The 21,279-nt window shown below is 41.9% G+C and overlaps 1 long non-coding RNA gene across 1 annotated transcript; it reads right to left on the bottom strand.

Moving 5' to 3' along the window:
* Positions 1–15,976: 15,976 nt before the first annotated feature.
* LOC118662270 lies at positions 15,977–20,650 on the bottom strand. Its single transcript, XR_004969660.1, has 3 exons — positions 19,686–20,650; positions 17,641–17,757; positions 15,977–16,022 (listed from the first exon to the last, which is right to left on the bottom strand). It is a non-coding gene; the product is annotated as an uncharacterized LOC118662270 (long non-coding RNA).
* Between the last annotated feature and the right edge of the window lie 629 nt (positions 20,651–21,279).

Here is a 21,279-nt window from a genome sequence, read left to right as displayed (position 1 = left end):
ACAAGGTTTCCAAAATCAGACATTCGTTAGTCTAAGAATTTATGAATCAATAGGAGTTTGACTAGAAACCTGTGCAACTGATGACAAAGCAAAGCAAAGTGCCAATAACAAAGCTTCAGGGGATGCTTTCCTAGAGATCAGAGTGCAGAAGTGTGGTGTCAGGAGACCAGAAACGATTCCATGGGGGAGATAGCATTGCAACAGGGTCTTTGTCATTGCAGTTTATTTGATTTTATTAATTATTTTAATAAAATTATATCTGCAGATCATTTAAGAACTAAATCGTTTGGCAAGGCTTATTATCTTTTGTTATTTATTTGTACACACTTAACAACAAGTCTATATTGCTCTATGCTGATTTTTTCAATCATAAGCATTATCTGTTAAGTTTCCACCTTGGAAGATGAAGTTTTGCTTTTCTTTCATATAAATCCCCCATTCTCATGAGACACAAACCTCATCTCCCATCCCTTTATCCTGGTAATACTTATGTAATTCAGAATGTTTACATTATTATGCTTAGCAAAATGCTATTAACAGCTGAAACCCATATATTGTGATTATCTTTTGTTTCCTGCACAAGGGTTTGTTTTTCTGGGAGCTGGGATTTTTCTCTTTCTCTCTCTCTTTTTTTTTTTTCCTCCCTTGGCTTAATTTTTTTAGACAAGCAGGATCCAGGAGAGCCTTCTACATGATGGAAATGCTCTATATAAGCACCATGCAATGTGGTAGCCACTGGCCACATGCGGCTATTGAGCATTCAAAATGTGACTAGGGTGACCACAGGGCCGAGGTTTTATATTTTTTGCTTAACCTAAACATAAATAGCCACATGTGGTTGGTGTCCATAGTGCTGAGCAGCACAATTCTAGACATTTATGACTAACTACGTCAAGCTTTCTGTCTCAATCTGCTCTAGGTATTTTCAAAGACATTAAGTAGAATCTATAGTTGTATCCATTTCATCTTAAATCTCTCAGGCGGCCTTTTGTTCCCTCTGGACTAGTTTCCTCTGGAGCTGGGGCTCAGCTCTCGATTCCCCTTCACTGTCATCCTGGGGGTTATGCAGATTTAACATGAAAGTCCCAATTCCTTTATCTAACTAATATTTGAGTGAGTATGACATACCAGGCACCCTTCTAGCTGCTTCGTTCACACAGTAGACACCTCCAGTCGTCTAATCGATATGTATGCTCCACTTCTTGCTTATTAACAGAACCACAATTTAGTTTGGAACAGAAATATGCTCATTTAAAAAATGCACTCCTAAAAAAGAAACCCAATAAATGTTCTCTTAATAAATAAGTAAAACATTCCACCCTAATTCCCTAAGGGTGACACAGTTTGTCAATAAGATTTAAGTATAACTCTAGGGAACAAGGCTTCTGGGGAAAGTATAGTATTACTGATGAGCAGGTCAGATTCACTGGCATGTACTGTTTCCCTCTTGTCATTCTCCCCTTCGCCATTGCTGGAACACAGATGTGATGTCTGGGGCAGAGCAATCATCTTGAGACTCTGAGGGTGTATGTCACACACTAAGAGTGGTAAAGCTAGAAGAAGCCTTACCTGTAATGGTTTCTTTAATTTTTATGTTTAGTGATTATTTCACCATCTACTAAGTTTAATATGTAGTTGCACAAATAATTTTACTGGGATTATTTTCAATGTCCCTCATATTAAATATTAATTTTTTCTATTTTGCGCTTTACAAGTGACTAATAAAGTTGGGTTTTTTTTATATGTATCAACTATTTACATCTTTTATTCTATGTGTTGACTTCCCATATTTCCTTCCTACATTGATTTATAAGCATTCTTAATGTGTTACGGATATTAGCCATTTGTGTCTTGTATGTGTTGTGAATATTTTCTCCAAGTTGTTGTGGTGTCTGTGGCCATAGGAATGTTTTAATATTCATTTGCAGCCAAATCTGCAATCCCTTCCTTCCAGCTTCAGCACTATTTATTAAACAAACTGATTTTGAAATGTCACTTTTGGCATATATTGAATTAATACGCATGTCTGTTCGTCTGTTATCAATATTATCCAGATGTGGGTGCGTTCTCTCTGGGCTTCCAATCCTATCCACCTGTTTGTCTCTGCACCAGAACCACTGTTGGTGCTATAGTCATTCCTTATGATTTTTTGGTTTTCTTTATAATTCCTTATGATCTGCCTTAATGTCTGGAAGATCAAATACTCCCACTGTATGCTTTAGGAGAATTCTGACTCTTCTTGTCTTAGATATTCTATATAAATTTTAGAAGCCGTTTACCAATTTCCCTAAGATATATAGTCTCTTTTGTTCAATTAATCTATTTGAGCCGAAACCGGTTTGGCTCAGTGGATAGAGCGTCAGCCTGCGGACTGAAAGGTCCCAGGTTCGATTCCGGTCAAGGGCATGTACCTGGGTTGCGGGCACATCCCCAGCGGGGAGTGTGCAGGAGGCGGCTGATCGATGTTTCTCTCTCATTGATGTTTCTAACTCTCTATCTCTCTCCCTTCCTCTCTGTAAAAAATTAATAAAATATATTTTAAAAAAATTAATCTATTTGATGTTCTAGTCAGTATCACACTGTTTTAGTGACTGTAGATCTTGAGTGTATTTTTATATCTATAGAGCAAGCTAACCCCATTCTTCTAAACTTTAAAAGTCAGTCAGCTATTCTTATACTTTTCTTCTTTTATTTTATTTATTTTTAAATTTTTTTTAATTTCTTTGTTGTTTAAAGCATTACATAAGTCTCCTTTTTCACTCATTGACCTCTCCCCAGTCTTCTTTTAAAAGTACTGATAATTAACTTATCAATTTCCATAAAAATTATTCTTGGATTTTTATAATTTATTTTAATTTGTAAATTTATTTAGCCAGAATTGACACTTTTATAATATAAGCTTCCTATCTACATCCTTTTTTACATTCACCAGTAAAGTTTTGTTGTTTTCTTCACATAGTTCTTGCACATTAAGTAGTATAAGTGTATTTCTGAGTATACTAAAGCATTTATTTTCCTTGTAGATAAGAATGTGTGGAGACTTTCTAATATACATTGTTTATCAATGTCTTTTTATTGCTACTATTGATTTCTCATTTACTTACAATTAACTTTTTCATAAAATTCATTAAGAGTTGGAGAAAGGTGACCATAAATGTGTGCTCAGTCAGTCATCTTGAATCCAAAGCATGGACATAGCATCTTGAGTGAATTTTGGATAGGACTTTAAGAGCTGGAAATGACAGGGGGAAGAGTATTCGAATTAGTAGATGGTATCAGCAATTCCTTAAAAATGGGAGAGTGTATGGCATGTGTGGGGCATGAAGATTAATCTGGTTTAGATCAAGTTAGGACTATGGAGGGAAGTGATGGAAAAACAAAAGGTAGAAGCTATGCTATGAAGGACCCTGAGTGCCCAGCTAAGCAGTAGGAAATGGTAGGTTCTCGCATTGTCATATTGCTATTCTCTTTTACAGAATGTAGAGCTTTGAGTCAACCAGACATTAGCAAAGTCAGAATACATCAGCAGCACTCATTATATGGTATACAATTAAACATATTCAATTGTGAACCGTGCAGATTCAATAACACAGTGGGGCATATAGGCATGAATTTCTCAAATTATCAACCTTCCAGGCGTTATTTGCTTTCCAAAATCCATGTTGAACACAGTAAGTTTCACTACTGTTGCCCACTCATCCTATATCGTTCTCTATGCTCCCTAGAATCAGACCCCATGAAAAATAGAAAACATAGAAGAGGGAGATTTTTAAATGTTAAATTACCCTCCAACCCACATGTAGCTTCTTTGTCTCTGCCCCCGTTTCTTTGTAGGACTTGGGCACGGGCTCTCTTCCACATGAGCTCTTCGTTAAGTTGCATGGTTTGGAGAGTCCTGACGTTGAAGCAGTGTCTCCTGATGTCTTCATGGAAATGAGAACAGCCAAGGTTTTCTGTGTTTTGCTTCTATTCTCCCCCCTCTCCACAGCCTACCCCCAAATTGTTCTTTCAACCCACTATCCACAGGTATTCAATTGCCATTGAGTAAGTTATCAGAATTTACAATTTATTGTCCATCTTTAAACAGTCTTCGTAAATGAACGGGTCTCAAATAATGCAAACCTTAAATTGCTGACTTCTAATGCATTTTCAATATGAGATAATATAAAATAGCAAGGCCTATTTTCTTGTGTGGCTTGTGAATCAACTTCATAGGCAGTACCTCTAACTCTCACTCTCACACACAAATTACATGTGTGTATGCACACTTATGTGCGTGCATGTATAGGTGTGTGTGTTTTTCCCAGAAAAAAAAAAGTCTTCCCAAACACTAGTTTGAATAAAAAGTCCTTACACTGCTGTTAAAAATAAGGTCCAGTGTTTGAAAATTATTTATTGCATGTATTCATTTATGCATACTAGTATGTAAATATGGACATAGAGGCAGCCAAAGAATTGACAACATAAAAGGTGCCTCTGGCTCAGACAGCAATTTTTTAAAATTGCATATACACTTTTGTTATTTCATATTAGCTTTTATATAAACTGGTCTTAGGGGAAGAAGCTGTCATGTCACTTTCTAATTAGCAAGAGAAGGCTCTGTGGCGGAGGTAGCATTTTATGAGGTCCTGTAATGCCAAACTAACCCCCCAAGCCATCCTTGGACAATGATTTATTGAATAGTTCTTTTTAAAAAATTGATTAAGTAATTCCTAATGTTCTGCATAAGGCAATGAGAGCTCGACAGTGCCTAACTCACTTGACAGTTTGAGTCATTGTCACTGGGACCAGAACAGGATGTTTTCCAAGAAAGAAAGTGAAGAGGAAGGAGTTTGTCAGCAATAAGTTTTCATAATCAGCCACACAGCAGTGGAAGTTGGAATGTGTGACAATATAGCAAATACGGGCGGGTAAACAGTGGATGACAATGGCCCGTTGAACCCGAAGTATAGTTTAGTTCCAGGAAGATCCCTGGAGGTCCAGTCTGATCCTGAAATCCAGCTCATCATGGATGGACAGTCACACTGATCCAGTCAACATAAGTGGTATGAAGGTCTATCATCTCCAGTGACCTAGATACATATACTTTAGTTGGGGGGGAGGGAGGGGGGCGGGGGAGGCAAGATGGCACTAGATCCAAACAGGTACACTCAGATCCAAACCAAAGCCTAACTTCGGGCACTCCGGGAATTATCATTTCAGTAGACAGCTGGCTAGAGTGGGCATGATCTGGTATTTGGTTAAACTTGAGAATATTTTCCCCCAAAACGGAAGCCTTGTCCCATAAAACCTCCCAGTGGCTTCCTTTCCTCATAAGTAAACAAAGGAATTGGGGCTGGCCTTTCTCAATATGAGTCGTGAGAATTACTAGCCTCACAATTTGGACCAGGAGAAGAGGGTCCTGTTGTCAACAGCGTGGAAAATGCTGAGCATTATGTGAGATGTACTGGCTCTTTCCATTGCAACGGCCCAAAGAAATAGCCTCAAAGTAAAAGAAATGGACCAGCTTCTCTTGTTTCACCTTACATGTCTGAAAATTATACAACCACAGAGCAATATCTTTAAGTACCACCAGTTAATGTTGTCCCATTGAAACTCTACATTAACACTTGTCCAGAGTAACAACTCCAGGACTACCATGGTCTAAAGCCAAGTTGTTGGGATTGACACAGAAAAACTGGCACCCATGGCCTGGGAGAGTGTCAGTTTACCATCCTCCCCTTCTCTGACTTGTATGCCATTTAATTTTTAACTAAATGTGTTACTCTCAGAAACGCTCCCCTGCTTTGGGACTCATTTTCCTTATCTGTAAAATGAGTGAGCTGGGTGACCCTTTCAGCTCTGTCATGATGTGAAATATCTTCCCATGTGTGAGGTTCACTTTAGAACTTGACCTCCCCATTTCCCCTTGGGCTTCTGAGTGACAGACACCAGAGCGAATCCTCCATAAATAGATGTTTCATATCTTGGGTCTCAGGATGAATTTATAGCTGAAGATTGACATGTAGTCACTTTCAAAAAGACCAATTTGAGCTACAAGGAAAAAATATTTTACACTATTTTAAACCATTACATTATAAAGCAATGGGATATTTTTATTTAACAAATATGAATGATAGTCCCAAATTTTATTTACAAAAATAAGTTACAAGCTAACCAATACTTACTGAGTAATTTCTCTGGACAGGACAACATCCAGTAGACATGCCAATGCACCAGGAGCCATAGGTTAATAATGATTTTTTACGTAGAAAATTCCTACTTATTTCTTTTGCTTTTTATGAAAAGCAATAAAAGACCTTTTCAATGTGATTGGTACAATTCTGGATTGGTTATAGGTGTGCCTCATTCAACCACCACACAGCTTAATAAGTAACTGAAACATTTGGTTTCTCTGTCATTTTTATTAACTCTGAGTGGTGACAAAAAGAATATCATTCCAACTGATCTAAAAATGAATCTGAGGCTGCAGAGACTGGGAGAGACCCAAGATAAAAATGCAAATCTAATTTAAATGCCTGGGAAAATATAACCGTCAGATAAGAATATTTAAAGAAATACCCAAGTCATGGCATTTTCATCGAGAAAAGATAATAGTGAGAAACCAGGAGATAAACTATTACTATATTTACCTCAAGTGATAATCCAAAACAAAATCCTAGCCACCTTAGAAGTTTGGAACTTACTTCTGCTTCTTGGAATAAGCAAATAATAATTCTACAGATAAGGAATAGATAAAGAACAGTCCTATATGTTAGAAATGGGTAGGGGATATTAACTCTAAAATGCATTACTCCCAGAGACTAAGTACCTGGCATCCTTACAAAACAAAAAGGAATTCTTCCCCTTATCCCAACTCAATTCACCTTAATGACTTTCTCTTTCTCCAAGGTGCACAGAGTAAAAAGAAACCAAGATCACAGGCTGATTGTTGTTTTGCTGCCTAAAGGCCCAGACCAGGACCCTATCAGGAACCATTACTGGCATTAACTCGAGGCTGCCTGAGATGGTATTTTATCACTGTAATCTCTCCTTTGGCCCTTAGAATAGACTGCACCACTGTGCTATGAAGTTCTTTTCCTCAGGACTAAGGGATGCTGCAGAACAGACTGCCAAGGAATTAACATGCCCGCCCCCCGTCCCCCCTTGGTCACTAGACACCACACTCAGTGACAGGAGTTTTTGTATAAATACCCCAGCTCCCTCCCACTTTGGTTGGGATCATTTTGAGGCATGTAGTTTGCACTGTGGCTTAACAGCTCTGCTTTCCCTTCCTGTGTATAACACGCCTCTCTCTACCAGAGTTGCCTGCGCTTCTCAGTTAAAGTGCTTTTACTAAATCCTTCTCCAGCGTCTGCATCTGGGAAAACCCACACTAAGACGTGCTCTGTTCGTTGGCCATTTCACAACATGAGGAAGAGATGTTCTCAAAAAGAAGGTAATACTGCAAAGGGCCTGATGATAACAGAAAGTCTCATCTCCACCACACTCAAGCTCTCAAGAGGCCATTCCTTTTTTTTTTTTTTTTTTTTTTAAATGTTTTTATTAAAAAAAAAAAAAGAACCCAGAAAAAAAAAATCCGCATTATTAACTGGTACACCTAGTAATGGTTGGACTTTAGTGAGTACTCCCTAGTTATAAATTATAATTTAAACTGTGCTTTGTTTATTTCACATGCTACCACATGAAATAAACAAAGGGGCATGTGAGAGTGTGGGCACGACTTGAAATACCTCATGCCTCCTTACACATTACATATTAATTTCAACTTGTTAATGACTGGTTTTTGTGGTGTGAACACAAGTAGGACCATCATGTGGTCCAATGTCCATTTAAAAATAAAAGTTTTTATTGAGTTTTAGAGAGAAAGAGAGAGGGATAGAGAGATAGAAATATTGATGAAAGAAACATCATTGATTGGCTGCCTCCTGTATGGCCCCTTCTGAGGATCAAGCCTGAAAACCGGGTATGCACCCTGACTGGGAATCAAACCACGATCTCTTGGTTCCTGGGTCTACCCTCAACCACTGAGCAACACCAGCCAGGCCCAAGAGGCCATTCTAATAGTCATGGTCTCTTTGTATTGCCTCCCCTATGCTGCCTAAAATACTCTCTTTTATCTTCTCGGCTAATCTATGTTTAAATTCCTCCTAAAAGCTCCATCGAGATGTAACTACACTATTCTCTAAGACAGTGGTTCTCAGAGTGTAGCTCCAGGACTGGCAGCATCTTGGGGATTTGCTGAAAATGCAAATTCTCGGGCCCAACCCCTGCCTACTGAATCAGATACTCGTGGGGAGGAGCCCTGCATCTGTATTTTAACAATCCCTCCAAGCGATTGTGATGCACACTAAAGTTTGAGAGCTACTGTTCTAGGAAGTATTTCCTATCACCCCAATCTGACTGTAAAATCTCCAACTGCAGTTCCCTATCATCTTTCACATTTATTTAGTCAACTTAAAGTCTCAGTGCTACCCCCTTTATCTCTTATGTTGACCAACCCATGTTTCTCACCTGAATTATCAATGCAGCCTCCCACCTGGTTTCCCTGAATATAAGCCTCCTGTCTATTCTCCATCAGCCACTAGATTTTTAGGTCTAAAGTGCAAATGTATTATGTCCCTGTAGTGCATCTATCATCTAAACATAAATCTAAGATTCGTAGGACCTGCATGCAAGGCCATTTGTGATTTGGCTCCTGCCTGTCTAACTTTTCCTGGACTATAGACACATCAAAGTATCTACAGTGCACCTCCCCATCCACCCCCTCAAGGAGGGCCTGAACTATAGGTTCCTTCAGGTCTGAAAGGCCTTTCCAGTGCCCCTCCTTATATAAATCATAGGCATATAAAAAAAATCCTTCAAGACAATATCAAATCTTGGAGAGGAACAGTAGCTTAAAGCAATTCAGGCTGCAGCCGAGAAGCAAGAACACAGGAGTGAGGGGCCAAAGCTAGATTTTTCTGTATTTTTACAATTTTCCTCAAGGTAGGTCTTACCCCTCATGGCCGAGCCAGGTCTTATGGCTTCTAGCCCCTTCAACATTCACTGTTTTTGGCTCTGGGTTTTATTATGTCCCTAACTCTTTAAGATGAGTTCTTCCTCTGTAAACTAGAGATAAATGCTTGCCTTGTCTATTACAGAGTGCTGGTTGAGATTCAAATGGGAAAACATTTATAACAAGTTTTAAAAGATTTGAGGTGCAAAACAAAATAAGGCATTATTGTTAAATACTTGTGACAATTAAATGTAGGTAGGCAACATTTAGCAAGCACTAATTACTACATTCGCCAGGCCCTAATCTAAATTTAACATGCATCATTTATTCAATCCTCTTAATACTCCAAAAATAAGATGCTATGATAATCCCCCCATTTTACATAAGGAGAAACTGAGGCATGCAGATGTGGAAAAGTCTTGCTCAAGGTTACTAAAGTTAAAAGTGATGGTAATCTCACTCAAGAGCCTCAACTCAACCCTGTTAACGGTGAAATGGCAATAGATGTTAGAACTCGGTCCAGCAACCTCAGTTCTTGAGTTCCGCTAAGAAAGAATTCAGATTCAAGACTCAAAAACAAGCAAAAGTTTATAGCCACAAAGGGTCCTCTGTCTGGATGGTTTTTATCTGGAGGTCTTCAGGGAGGATCTCAATAAAATATTCATCAGCTTTCCAAATGTGTCCTTTCAAGGTCGTGGTCTCTACTGATTGATTGGTGCCTGGGCAGAGGGCTGAAAACTTGGATCTCACTTTTTAGAGCACACTATAAATTAATGTGTTTTTTTAAAATACATAAATTAAGGTTTTTAAGTAAATTCTGAGATTTCTTGTCTCCTATTCTTTTTTTTTTTTAATCATCACCCAAGGCCTTAAAAAAAAATTTTTTTTTATTGATTTTACAGAGAGAGAGAGAGAGAGAGAGAGAGAGAGAGAGAGAGAGAGAATATCCTCAATGTAAGAAACATCAATAGGTTGCCTCCCATATCTGCCCAACTCGGGATTGAACCCACAACCTGGGTATGTGCCCTGACTGGGAATTGAACCCACCACCTTTCAGCGTATGGGACAATGCTCCAACCAACTGAGCCACACCAGCCAGCGCTATTTTATTTTTTTACAATTCAATATTATTTTGTATTATTTTCAGGTGTACAGCATAATGGTTAGACAATCATATATTTCCTAAAGTGTTCCCCCAATATTTCCTGTACCCACCTGCCACCATACATAGTTATTACAACATTATTGACTATATTCTCTATGCTGTACTTTATATCCTCATGACCATTCTGTAACCAATCTGTACTTCTCAATCCCTTCACCTTTTTCACCCAGTCCCCCAACCCTCCTCCCCCCGGCAACCATCAGTCTGTTCTCTGTGTCCATGAGTCTGTTTCTTTTGTTGTTGTTGTTGTTCATTTATATTGTTCTTTAGATTCCACATATAAGTGAAATCATATGGTACTTGTCTTTCTCTGACTGACTTATTGCACTTAGCTTACTACCCGCCAGGTCCATCCATGCTGTCACAAATGGTAAGATTTTAATAAACCAGGAGTCTCCAAAGAGGAAGTGGAATAGGCCAGGCATTGAGTCTCCTGAAGATTTACATTAATTTTACACAGTGACTCTCAGGGTGTTATGGGTGGAATTGTGTCCTCCCACCCACCCACCCATCCCCAAAAATATGCTGAAGTCTTAACCCCCAGGATCTTAGAATGTGATTGTTTGGAAACAGGATCATTGGAGATGTAATGAATGAAGATGAGGTTGTACTGGGTGGAATAAGATGGGCCCCCATCCACTACGACTGGTGTCCTTAAAAAAAGGGGAGAGACACAGAGAATGCCATTGGAGAGACTGTGACACAGGAGATGGTGGCCATGTGAAGACGGAGGCAAAGATTCGAGTGCTGCATCTACAAGCCAAGGAATGCCAAGGCCTGCCTGCCGGCTTCTCTAGAAGCTGGAGAAGGCAGGGCAGGCTTCTCCCTGCAGGTTTCACAGAGAACATGGTCCTGTGACACCTTGAGCTCACGCTTCCAGCTCCGAAACTGTGAGACAATAAATTTCTGTAGCTTTAAGCCACCCAGCTTGTACTACTTTGTACAACAGCCCTTGGAAACTACACAAGGTTACTTTTCCATCTATTTTTGGCGGCTTTTGTTAGATGGTCCAGGCACCTGATAGAACAGGATTCGTTGTGCTGCATTATGTTTGTCTTCCCCGACTAAGCAATGAGCAGGAGCTGTGTTTATTCATCTGTATCTCCACACACAGTAGTTGCTCAATAAATGCATGTTTGATATATGCATAACCTATGGACACAGACAATAGGGTGGTGAAGGCCTGGGGCAGGGAGCTGGGGTCAGGCTGGAGAGGATCAATGGAAGGGAAAAGGGAATATATGTAATACTTTCACAATAAAGATTTATTTTTTAAAAAATTAAAAATAAATAAATGGATGTTTGAATCAATGAAAGAATCTCAAAGAACCTCTGTGATTCACCTTGGCTGCTAGTCCACATCCAGCCTCTAGCCCTCAAATATCAAACTACTTTCCTACTTAATAAGTATGCAATACAGATCTCATAACATAGAAACCCACACCTGAACCCTATATGTTCATGTTGACCAATGTTACCCCAATAAATTTAATTTTTAAAAAAGTATGCAAATGTGCCAGGTCTGAGAAACCAGGGCAGCAGCAAAATGGACCTAAAGGACACATGGGACCTGAGACACACAGCCTCAACTTTGGATCTGCCTCTTACCTCTGAGCATGTTTGAGCTACAAACTTGGCCTTTTAGGGTTTTTTGTGGGTTTTTTTAAGTAAGCTACAGACAATTGACTTGCTTTACTGATTTGCCTGTAGAAAACTCCTTAAAATTAAAAATCAGTGTCATATCAATGTTAAGTGTACATTTGAGTGATATAAGCTGTAATTCAGTGTTTCGTCCTCTCAATACATTGCACACACATGTGAACACATACATGCACATGTACACGTGTGTTTGGATGGATATGTGTATAAATTTCTGATGTTGGTGTCAACACCATTTAGTTTGATACATTATGATCTTTACAATTAGGCTAATGAAATTATTACTGTACATGCAGCCATATGGTTAGAAATAATCCTGTCATCATTAAATCAGTTAAGAAAAGATTCTATGTATTATAGAAGGAAAAGAAATAGTAAAAAAAAATCAGCTCATTAAAGTTTGTGTTTTCAGAAGTATTGATGCTTTAAACTTCTTCAAAATGTGTAACTTTAAAGATATCTAATTTATACCTCACTATAAAAAGTTGCATCTTGTTATTCATCCTTAGATGCAAATTGAGTTATTTCTAACCAAGAACCATCGTGACTTGGACATTGGAACCGGCCAGTCCATCTCAGTGGTTGCCCAGAGGCTCAGATGGGAAGAGAATGACTGCGCTCACCATCTGTTTCCCATATTGCCTGAGAAAACATCCAGAAAATCCACTTTCTCGGGGCAGCTAGCCTTCAATGCAGTCGCCAGAAAGAGAAATGCTTCCTGCCACAGTCAAAGGGAAGATACCTCGTTTCATGGTCAGAATCCCGATGGTCTGGTACGGTTTGAACAATATGACGCCAGAAAATCAAGAGGCCCCTGACCCATGTAAGTGCACGGCTTTGGGCACAAGTGTTTCGGTATGAGATGTGGTTACTACGAGGCCTTTCTCTGAGCCCACACTCAGGCCTGTCTACCTGCCAAGCAGTGCGAATTTCAGTCGTTTGCCCGAGGGTTAACCAAACCGTGGTTTCAAATTTGGAGGCATGTTTGTTTGTTTTGTTCATTAGATTCCACATGTAAGTGAGATCATCTGGTACTTGTCTTTCTCTGACTGGCTTATTTCATTTAGCATAATCCCCTTCAGGTCCATCCATGCTGTCACAAAGGATAACCTTTCCTTCTTTTTTATGGCTGAATATTCCATTACCAGAGGGAACAGGTGGGGGTGGGAATGGGGGTGGGGGAGAGGACAGCAGGAGGCACTCCGTTCACCCCTGCGTAGGGGGGTGGACAGGTAAAAGAGGAGAAAGGGGGGAGGGATAATAATTGGTGATGGAAGGAGCTAGACTTTGAAAGGTGAACACACAACACCAGAATTGTACACTTAAAACCTATATAATTTTATTAACCAATGTAACCCCAATAAATTCAATAAAAGTATTTTTAAAAATTAGAGGCATGTTACTTAAAATTAGCTATTGCTATAGGCTTGAGAAAAACACTTTTTTTTTTCCCTAACATTCAAAAATATTCTTGCCCAGACGTCTTCTGAGCACGGTCTTTGGAACCCTGGTGGTTGTAAAGAGTTCCCTTGGGGTTACCCCAAAAGCTTACGACAGCACTGCTCCTTTCCCCTCCTCCTTCCCACCCTGGAATTTTGCTCTTGAAAAGCCAGGCAGAACTTGAATTTTGTTTTAGTGCATTGTAGCAGGCACTCAGTAAATAGTTATTGAATGACCTAAAAGATTCAAAATCTATGTGCTTAGTGAATTTTGGATTAGCAGATGCTAAATGATGTCACTGCTTATGAATGCAAGCCAGACCAAAACGACCTTTGTAGTTAACGAAAGCTGCAGGAAGGACACACGGTGACAGCTCTCCTCTCGGGGTCGCCTTATGGGGATTTCAAGCAGCCTGGGCCATTCCCCCTGGGGAAGAGAGGAGCCAGCAAAGAGAACGCAGAGATCTTGAGGCCCTTTATGACCTCTAACTGCTTTATGTAAACAGAGAAACCAAACGAAAAAAACCAAACAACTCCCAACCCGATGTGGCCAGACCACAGAGGGCTGCGTGGGAGAAATGAGGGCCCCTAAAAGATCTGAGTCAATATGCACATCTGAGATCCATCCTCAGCACTGACTGGAGGCCAGGCACATCCTGGACAGCATCTCCCCCATGTGCTGGCAGGAGAGGACAGCAGGAGGCACACCGGTCATCCCTGAGCACTTGGGAAAGCCTTTGAGGCTGACGTTCTGAGATTTTTTTTTTTTTCTATTTGCTGGCCAAATGGGTTCCTGAACTTGCAACCATGCCCATTTTACCTTTTTCAAAATGAAAAAAAAAAATAGCCATTTTATTAGAGGTATTCTTAACATGCACAGATAGACACGTGCGCGCACACACACAACCAGGGCATAAAATCAATGCAAATGATATTCATAGTGAGCCAAGCTAGTGCAGGAGATATTGGGTGGACCAGCAAGTATGACTTCACCCACAGATCAAAGTGTCTGTCCAGCAAATGTTTCTCCGGAGCCAACTATGTGCTGGGAACTGTGATGTGGATAGGGTGATGATAAACCAGACAGTCTCTGCCCTCTTGAGTTAACATTCTATTGAGGGAGACAGACAGTATGGGAAAGAGTAATATTCTCACAGGAGAGGGAAGGGGGGGGTGAACTGGTTGGGAAGCTATGGACGCTCACGCTCTGTAAAGTTGGAGCAAAGGAGAGAATGAGCACGTGTGAACATCTGAGGGAGACCATTCCAGCAAAGGAAACAACACAAGCAAAGACCCTGAGGGAGGAATGTGCCTGACCTATTCAAGTAAAAGTCAAGCCAGGGAGACTGGAAGGCAGAGATGGAGGCGATTGGCTGAGGACCGCTCAGGAGTACATGTCACAGATTCTGTTGGCCTTTGTTATGCTTTTGGAAAGTTTTGATTGGGGAGTGGCATCCAGGTACAATGCGGTCCATTGATAATCTTGGAAAGGGTGTTAGTTCTGACAGTTGGACCAGTGTCCTTGGCAGGCTTGTCTGGGTTGGCCAGAGGGCCATGGTTACTTGCAGGAGTAAATGTCCATCCAAGTCTCTTGGACACTATGGGCCTAAGTCCTGCTACCCAGCCTCTGGAGATGTCCCTCCTCAATAGTCTGGGAAGGGTGAGCTGGGGAGTGAGACAAAATGCAAACCGCAAGTCAGCAGGTCCTTCAACTTGGTCCAAGTGTAGGGGGAAAAGGGTGAACCCACAGCTGATCTGAGGTCTGGGAAATAGTTGAGCCATGTCTGTCATTGGTATTTGCCCTTTGCTTTAGAGTCATTAATCCAGTCCAAGTCGACTCTTTTATTCATTTATCAGTTTAGTTTGTTTTATTATTTCTTTTAGAAGAAGCCCAAGGCCAGGAAAGTAGTGGTTTTTCTTCTTTGCTTTCAAAAGATTTTATTGAAATAACAACTTTGGAAGATAAGATGGGAACAATTTCTGTATAACACATACTTACTCAGCTTAGCAAATACTTTAAAAGTAAGCTAAGGGACGAAGCATAGGCGTTGACATCTGTTATCTCTGTGTTCTAGCTCCAGGAGACAGAGGGAAGATGGGAGGAAACGGGGTTTCTCTCCTCATACTAAACCGAATGCAGAGTTTGAAAATACAAGGTGAACTGCCATGTGTCTCCTTTCCAGCCTCCTTCCTTCAGTCATCGACTTCTTAAGTCCTCCAAAGAGCCCTACCATGCCCACTTGCTCCTCCCTCCTCCCCACCCCAACCTCCCCCTCTTTCCTCCCCCACCACTTCAGACAGGGAGGGAGCTGAACCAGAGGTCTGAGAGCTGAAACAACATGAAAGCCCTCAGACTTGGAATGAAATCCAGTCTCCTCCACTGGCCCCCTCCCTGCCCTCCAAGCTCCTTTCCTCCCTCCCTCCTCTTTCTTTCTCTCTTCTCTCTTTCGCTCGTATACCTCTTCTATTCTCACTTCACTTTCCTTCGCCTAGAAGGCTAAGTCGAATGCTCCTTCTCCGTCTCCTTTACTCTCATCTCCTCCTTCTTCCTTCTCTTCTCCTTTCTCCTTCTCCTTCTCCTTCTCCTTCTCCTTCTCCTTATACTTCTACTTCTACTTCTCCTTCTCCTTCTCCTTCTTCCTTCTACTTCTCTCTCCTTCTCCTCCTCCTCCTCCTCCTCCTCCTCCTCCTCCTCCTTCTTCTTCTTCTTCTTCTTCTTCTTCTTCTTCTTCTTCTTCTTCTTCTTCTTCTTCTCTTGCTTCTAAAGAATTGTAAGGAAAATCTCAAGTAAATGGTATTCAGTAAGTGGTTTCCTGCCTCAGTATTCAAAGCTTGAACCAAAAAAGGAAGTAAGTTAAGACCTCCTGAGCAAGCATCATGTGCTGAAGCCTGCAAGGCAGGGGTTCATACAGTTGCCACATGAAGAAGGTGAGGGGCTTGCTCATCAGCTGCAATGCTGGCACCAGAGCCCTGCGGGGTGCTGAGCTCCCCCCCGACCCCCGGCGCCTCTCCCCCCTTCCCCCCCCCCCGGCCACGCCTGCAGCATACTCCAGGTCTCTCCTTGGGTGTCCTCGTCACTGAGGGATGCCTCTGGGACAACAGTGACCTGCAGTCTCTCAGATTCTTAACCAGCCACTGAGTTGTCCATCATCAGCTTTGGGGCAAAGGCCCTACCTTTGACTCAGAGCTTAGGGGGTGTGTCTTGAGGGTTGAAGGGAGTGTTGTAGGCGAGGGACTGCTTTCTAGAATGACAGCTCATCTGGACACCCATCCTTTGAGGCTTCCAAGGCACCTTCTTTTCCCAGGAGTCACGCTCATCCTCCCTCAGGCATTAACTCACAGGGGACAGAAAACAGTTGCGTGTTCCAAGCAACTGAGTTCATCACTGGCCAGAACTCCATTTACTTTTCAAATTTTTAAATTAAATTTATTGGGGTGACATTGGTTAATAAAATTATATGGGTTGCAAGTGTACAATTTCATAATACACCACCTGTATATTGCCTTGTGTGTTTACCACCCAAAGTCAATCTCTTTCCATCACTGTGCTATCTCTGCTCCCTCTACCTTTTTGCTATCTCCACTCCCAGCCCCCTTTCCCTCTGGTAACCACCATACTGTTGTGTCTATGGCACTTGTTAGAATGGTTATTAGCACCCAGGTTGTGTGGCTCAATGGTTGAGCATCAACCTATGAACCAGGAGGTCATGGTTGGATTCCCAGTCAGGGCACATGCCCAGGGTTGTGGACTCAATCCTCAGTGTGGGGCATACAGGAGGCAGACGATCAGTGATTCTCTCTCATCGTTGATGTTTCCATCTCTCTCTCCCTCTTCCTTCCTCTCTGAAATCAATTTTTTTAAATGAAATAAAAAAGGAGTCCAGCCAGCACTTACCAGTAGCAAAGGTGGGCTCCCACATGCGTGTTCAAAGAGCAGGGTTAACTAGCTAGTCCTGAGCACTTATATGATTTTGTCTTTTCTCCTTCCTTTCCCAGCACCTCCACCCCACCCCACACACAGAGTTTTATTTTTTGATGAGAGGTTGGCAGCCTCAGAGTTGGAACCTTGAAACAGGACATTCATTAGTGTTATGTGGAAGAGGGATTAAACAGAATCTGAATTGCTCCAAAGGACAGAATAAGGCTCAAGGGAGGACAGGGGGGTTACAGAGAGGTAGATATAGGGCTAATATTGAGAGAGGTGCTGGTAACTAGAGCTGCCTCACAGAGGAGCAGCCTGCTTGGTGAGGCAGTAGCGGCTGTTACTCGCAGGGCACAGAGATGGCTGCACAGCCTCTGATTAGGAATGTGGGGGACCTCAGCATCCCATGGTCCTTCCAATTCTAAGACCCTAAGACAGCTTGAAATAGCTTACTCACCATCATCTTTTGTTGAATCATTTTATTAAATCATCACTTCCTGAGGTCACTATGACTCATGCATGGTCCATGGGGAAAGCTTTGAATCTCCGTATCCTAAATGCACTCCTTTTGAACCTTTAAGGAAGAAGACAAATTTATAAACAGGGAGTGTACACTTGCCTTTCAAAGATAACTTACATACATTTCTCATGTGTTTGAAAAGAACAACGCTAGAGATGGTTTGCTTGGAGGGCCCTGACAAAATGTTCCCCAAACCCAAGGAGTCCAAATTGATGTCCCGATCTCAGTAACAGCCAGATACATCCTCCCCTTGGCCTAAAAATCTCTGCTCCGCACCCTGGGCCCAGCTTACGCCTGCCTGGGGCTGTGGAGGGGACTCGCTGACCCTCTTCTTAAAGAAGTAGGGAACGATTTGCCACTGCTATTGCGAACCCGCCATGTGGCCTCGGGAAAGTTAGTGTCCCCGTGTCCCCGAGTCTCAGTTTCCTCATGTGAAATATGGAGATTATGATAATACCTAGTGTACAGAGTTCCTGCTAGCATTGAATTAAGTAACACAGGTAATATACTTTTTGCAGTAGCTGACATATGATACTCTAAAAAAGGTTAGCTATGCTTACTGTTCTTAACACCATTAATATCGTCTTCATCACAGTCTGTAGTAAAAATTACTACTACAGAGAGAATACTGAGAAATCTCGTGGGATTGCCTCCTGGATGCTCCACATTCTCAGCATTAGAACAGCACAAGCATCCCACAGGCATGAGTGTCCTTGCTGTGCCCCGGGTGGCATCCTTGCTAGCTCCGGGCTCAAGAGAAGCTGGGTAACAGCACTCCTGAGACCGGCAATATTCCCCAGACCTTCGCTACAGAAAGTGTGGTCCGGGACCAGCAGCACCTGGAAGCTGGTCAGGAAATCAGCTTTGGGGCCCAGCCCTACTTTTAATTCAGCAGCGAGGGGGTTTGTGTGTTAGAGGACTGTGAGGGGAGTTGTCCTGTTTTCTCCAAGGTTATCTTTTAAGCCAACATTAAAAATAGTAAAATGTTCCAGCCTCTCCACCTCAGCCAAACATACATGAATTTGGTATATTCTCGGTGCTCTTAGGCAATGAAAGCACAAAAGGCTCTTTTTCTAATGGTACCTGATGAGCCAAAGTAAAAAATGAATGTCTTACCATAGAGGAAGCTCTAATTCAGATGAACCGCAGAAAGCATCTCTATGGTACGGGCTTCAGAAAATCAGCCTAATGCCCCTCCAGCATTCAGTACAGTGCCTGATGTACAGTAGATGCCGAAAACATAATGGACAGATTGATAAAAAAAATCTGTAGGGGTTTCTAGTATCAAAAGGATTAAATCCAAGTAATGTATTCTAGAATTCTATGCCTACCACATCCGGTTCTTTTTTAGATAGTCTAAAAGTTCCGCACTTCCTGTGAATATTTGTGTTTATTATCAATGACAGTGATAGACAAGAGTTGGACTAGGAATTTAAAAGTTTGAATCATTGTTCCAGAGAGGCAACCCCCTCTGATCCAATGAATGGAAGCACAAAATTGCATCATTTCCCTAAACCTCTTTGGAGAACAAGTACTCAATGAATATGGAAAAAATTTATGGAATGGCAACATTCATATAAAATTCACAGAGGACATCAAAGTAGATGTGGATAAGCCCTGTTTGTGGGTGAAGTCAAGGACTCTAGGATTGGTTCTGGTGTCTGTTTAACTTTGCAAAGGTTCTGAAGCTTAGAATCAGAGGCCATAAAAGGCCTGAGGGGTCATCTGACAAGTCTGACCCACCAATTACACAGACAGGCAAACTGAGATAAACTATGGCTAAAGAGAAACTGTCTTGGCCATGGCAGAGCCAGAACTTGGAAGCTTTTAGAAACACTCCAGGTCCCTCATCACAAGACCACATCTCCATGTTGGAGGATCTTTGCTTCCATCCCTGAAGAAATTGGAGGTGACCAGTCACTGTATCTGACCCATTGCTCTCTCTTCAATAGCCTATCCCCATCAGCAGCCCAGACTCCCACCTCCAGTCAATCGAGGAAGGCCAGGTCTGAGGCATTTGCATGCTAAGCTGGTCCAGCCGTCTGAAGCCACGCCTCTGTGGAGCACTCCCAGCATCTAAGCAAAGAAGCCGGTTCACTGTCATGGCATGTTCACAGTTTAGAACTTGCTGTTGTTGTCTTTTCTCAGACCTAGTCCAAGGACTAAATAGAGAGGTGACATCAAACATTTGGGCAAACACAGCTGTCAGAGCCACCCCTGTGCACTATGGGAAAGTAGCTGGTCCTCCTCCAGTGATGCCTAGGAGTGGGCTCACACCGAAAGGTCATTGGCTACCAGATAGCAAGCTCAGTCAGCGCCCGCGATGTGACAGTTGTTTGGAGTCCATTAATGCTGGTTTTACCCGAGAGTTTATTGTTTTCTGAAGCAACCATGGCTTATTATGGCAACCAACATTGGTTGTTTATCCAGTGTCTGTGGTTTAAACAGAAAAAGGAATGTGTCCATCTTTAAGAAGAAGCCAACAAACACTGTATGTGAGCCAGGAAGGGGGATGGACACACTGTTCTGGCTGATCAACAGATGGTGCCACAAAAACCCTTGGAGACCTCACAGGCCATACAAACCCACTCCTCATTCCCCACCTGGGCCAGGGTAGTGCTGGGACCTTCAAGGGCAGAGGAGGTGTGGGGGGCAGAGGGGAAGGGGGATGGCATATATGGAGTCACATATCTCCTACTTATTTTCTCTCCAAAGGACCACAGGCTTAAGTTGCAGCCAAGACAGAAAACTCTCCTACAATAAATGGAAGTGACTACAGACCATGAACGGGACCAAAAAATATTCATTCTGAGAGTCCAAAAAATGACTCCAACCAGACCCTCCAGAGCACCTTGGAGTTTATTGAAAAGTAAAAAGAACTCTAATATCTTCAAATGCAATCTGCCTGCTCTCCACACAACATTCCTGTCAGACAAATTTCAGTGCCTGCTTGAACCGTTCCAAGGTCGGGGATTACTCAGTGTTGAGAGGCAGGTCTTTTGGGCCATCCCTGCATTGGTTCTGTAATTGTTCAATAAGAAATCTTTGAGTGCCGAAACCGGTTTGGCTCAGTGGATAGAGCGTCGGCCTGCGGACTGAAAGGTCCCAGGTTCGATTCCGGTCAAGGGCATGTACCTGGGTTGTGGGCATATCCCCAGTAGGAGATGTGCAGGAGGCAGCTGATCGATGTTTCTCTCTCATCGATGTTTCTAACTCTCTATCTCTCTCCCTTCCTCTCTGGAAAAAATCAATAAAATATATTTTTTTAAAAAAAGAAAAAAAAAGAAATCTTTGAGTGGCAAGGATTACTAGAGTAAGAAAGAGAAGTAAGAAAGAACCAAATTTTGCAGAGTCTAGTAACTTTAAAAATACCAAAAGCCCTAACCGGTTTGGCTCAGTGGATAGGGCGTTGGCCTGCAGACTGAAGGGTCCCAGGTTCTATTCTGGTCAAGGGCATGTACCTTGGTTGCAGGCACATCCCCAGTGGGGGGTGTGTAGGAGGCAGCTAATCAATGTTTCTCTCTCATTGATGTTTCTAACTCTCTATCCCTCTCCCTTCCTCTCTGTAAAAAAATC

This window comes from Myotis myotis, unplaced genomic scaffold (assembly GCF_014108235.1).
Source record: "Myotis myotis isolate mMyoMyo1 unplaced genomic scaffold, mMyoMyo1.p scaffold_m19_p_8, whole genome shotgun sequence".
NCBI classification, from domain to species: Eukaryota; Metazoa; Chordata; class Mammalia; order Chiroptera; family Vespertilionidae; genus Myotis; species Myotis myotis.
Note: the sequence above shows the minus strand (reverse complement) of the source record. Positions and strands in the feature narration are given on the sequence as shown.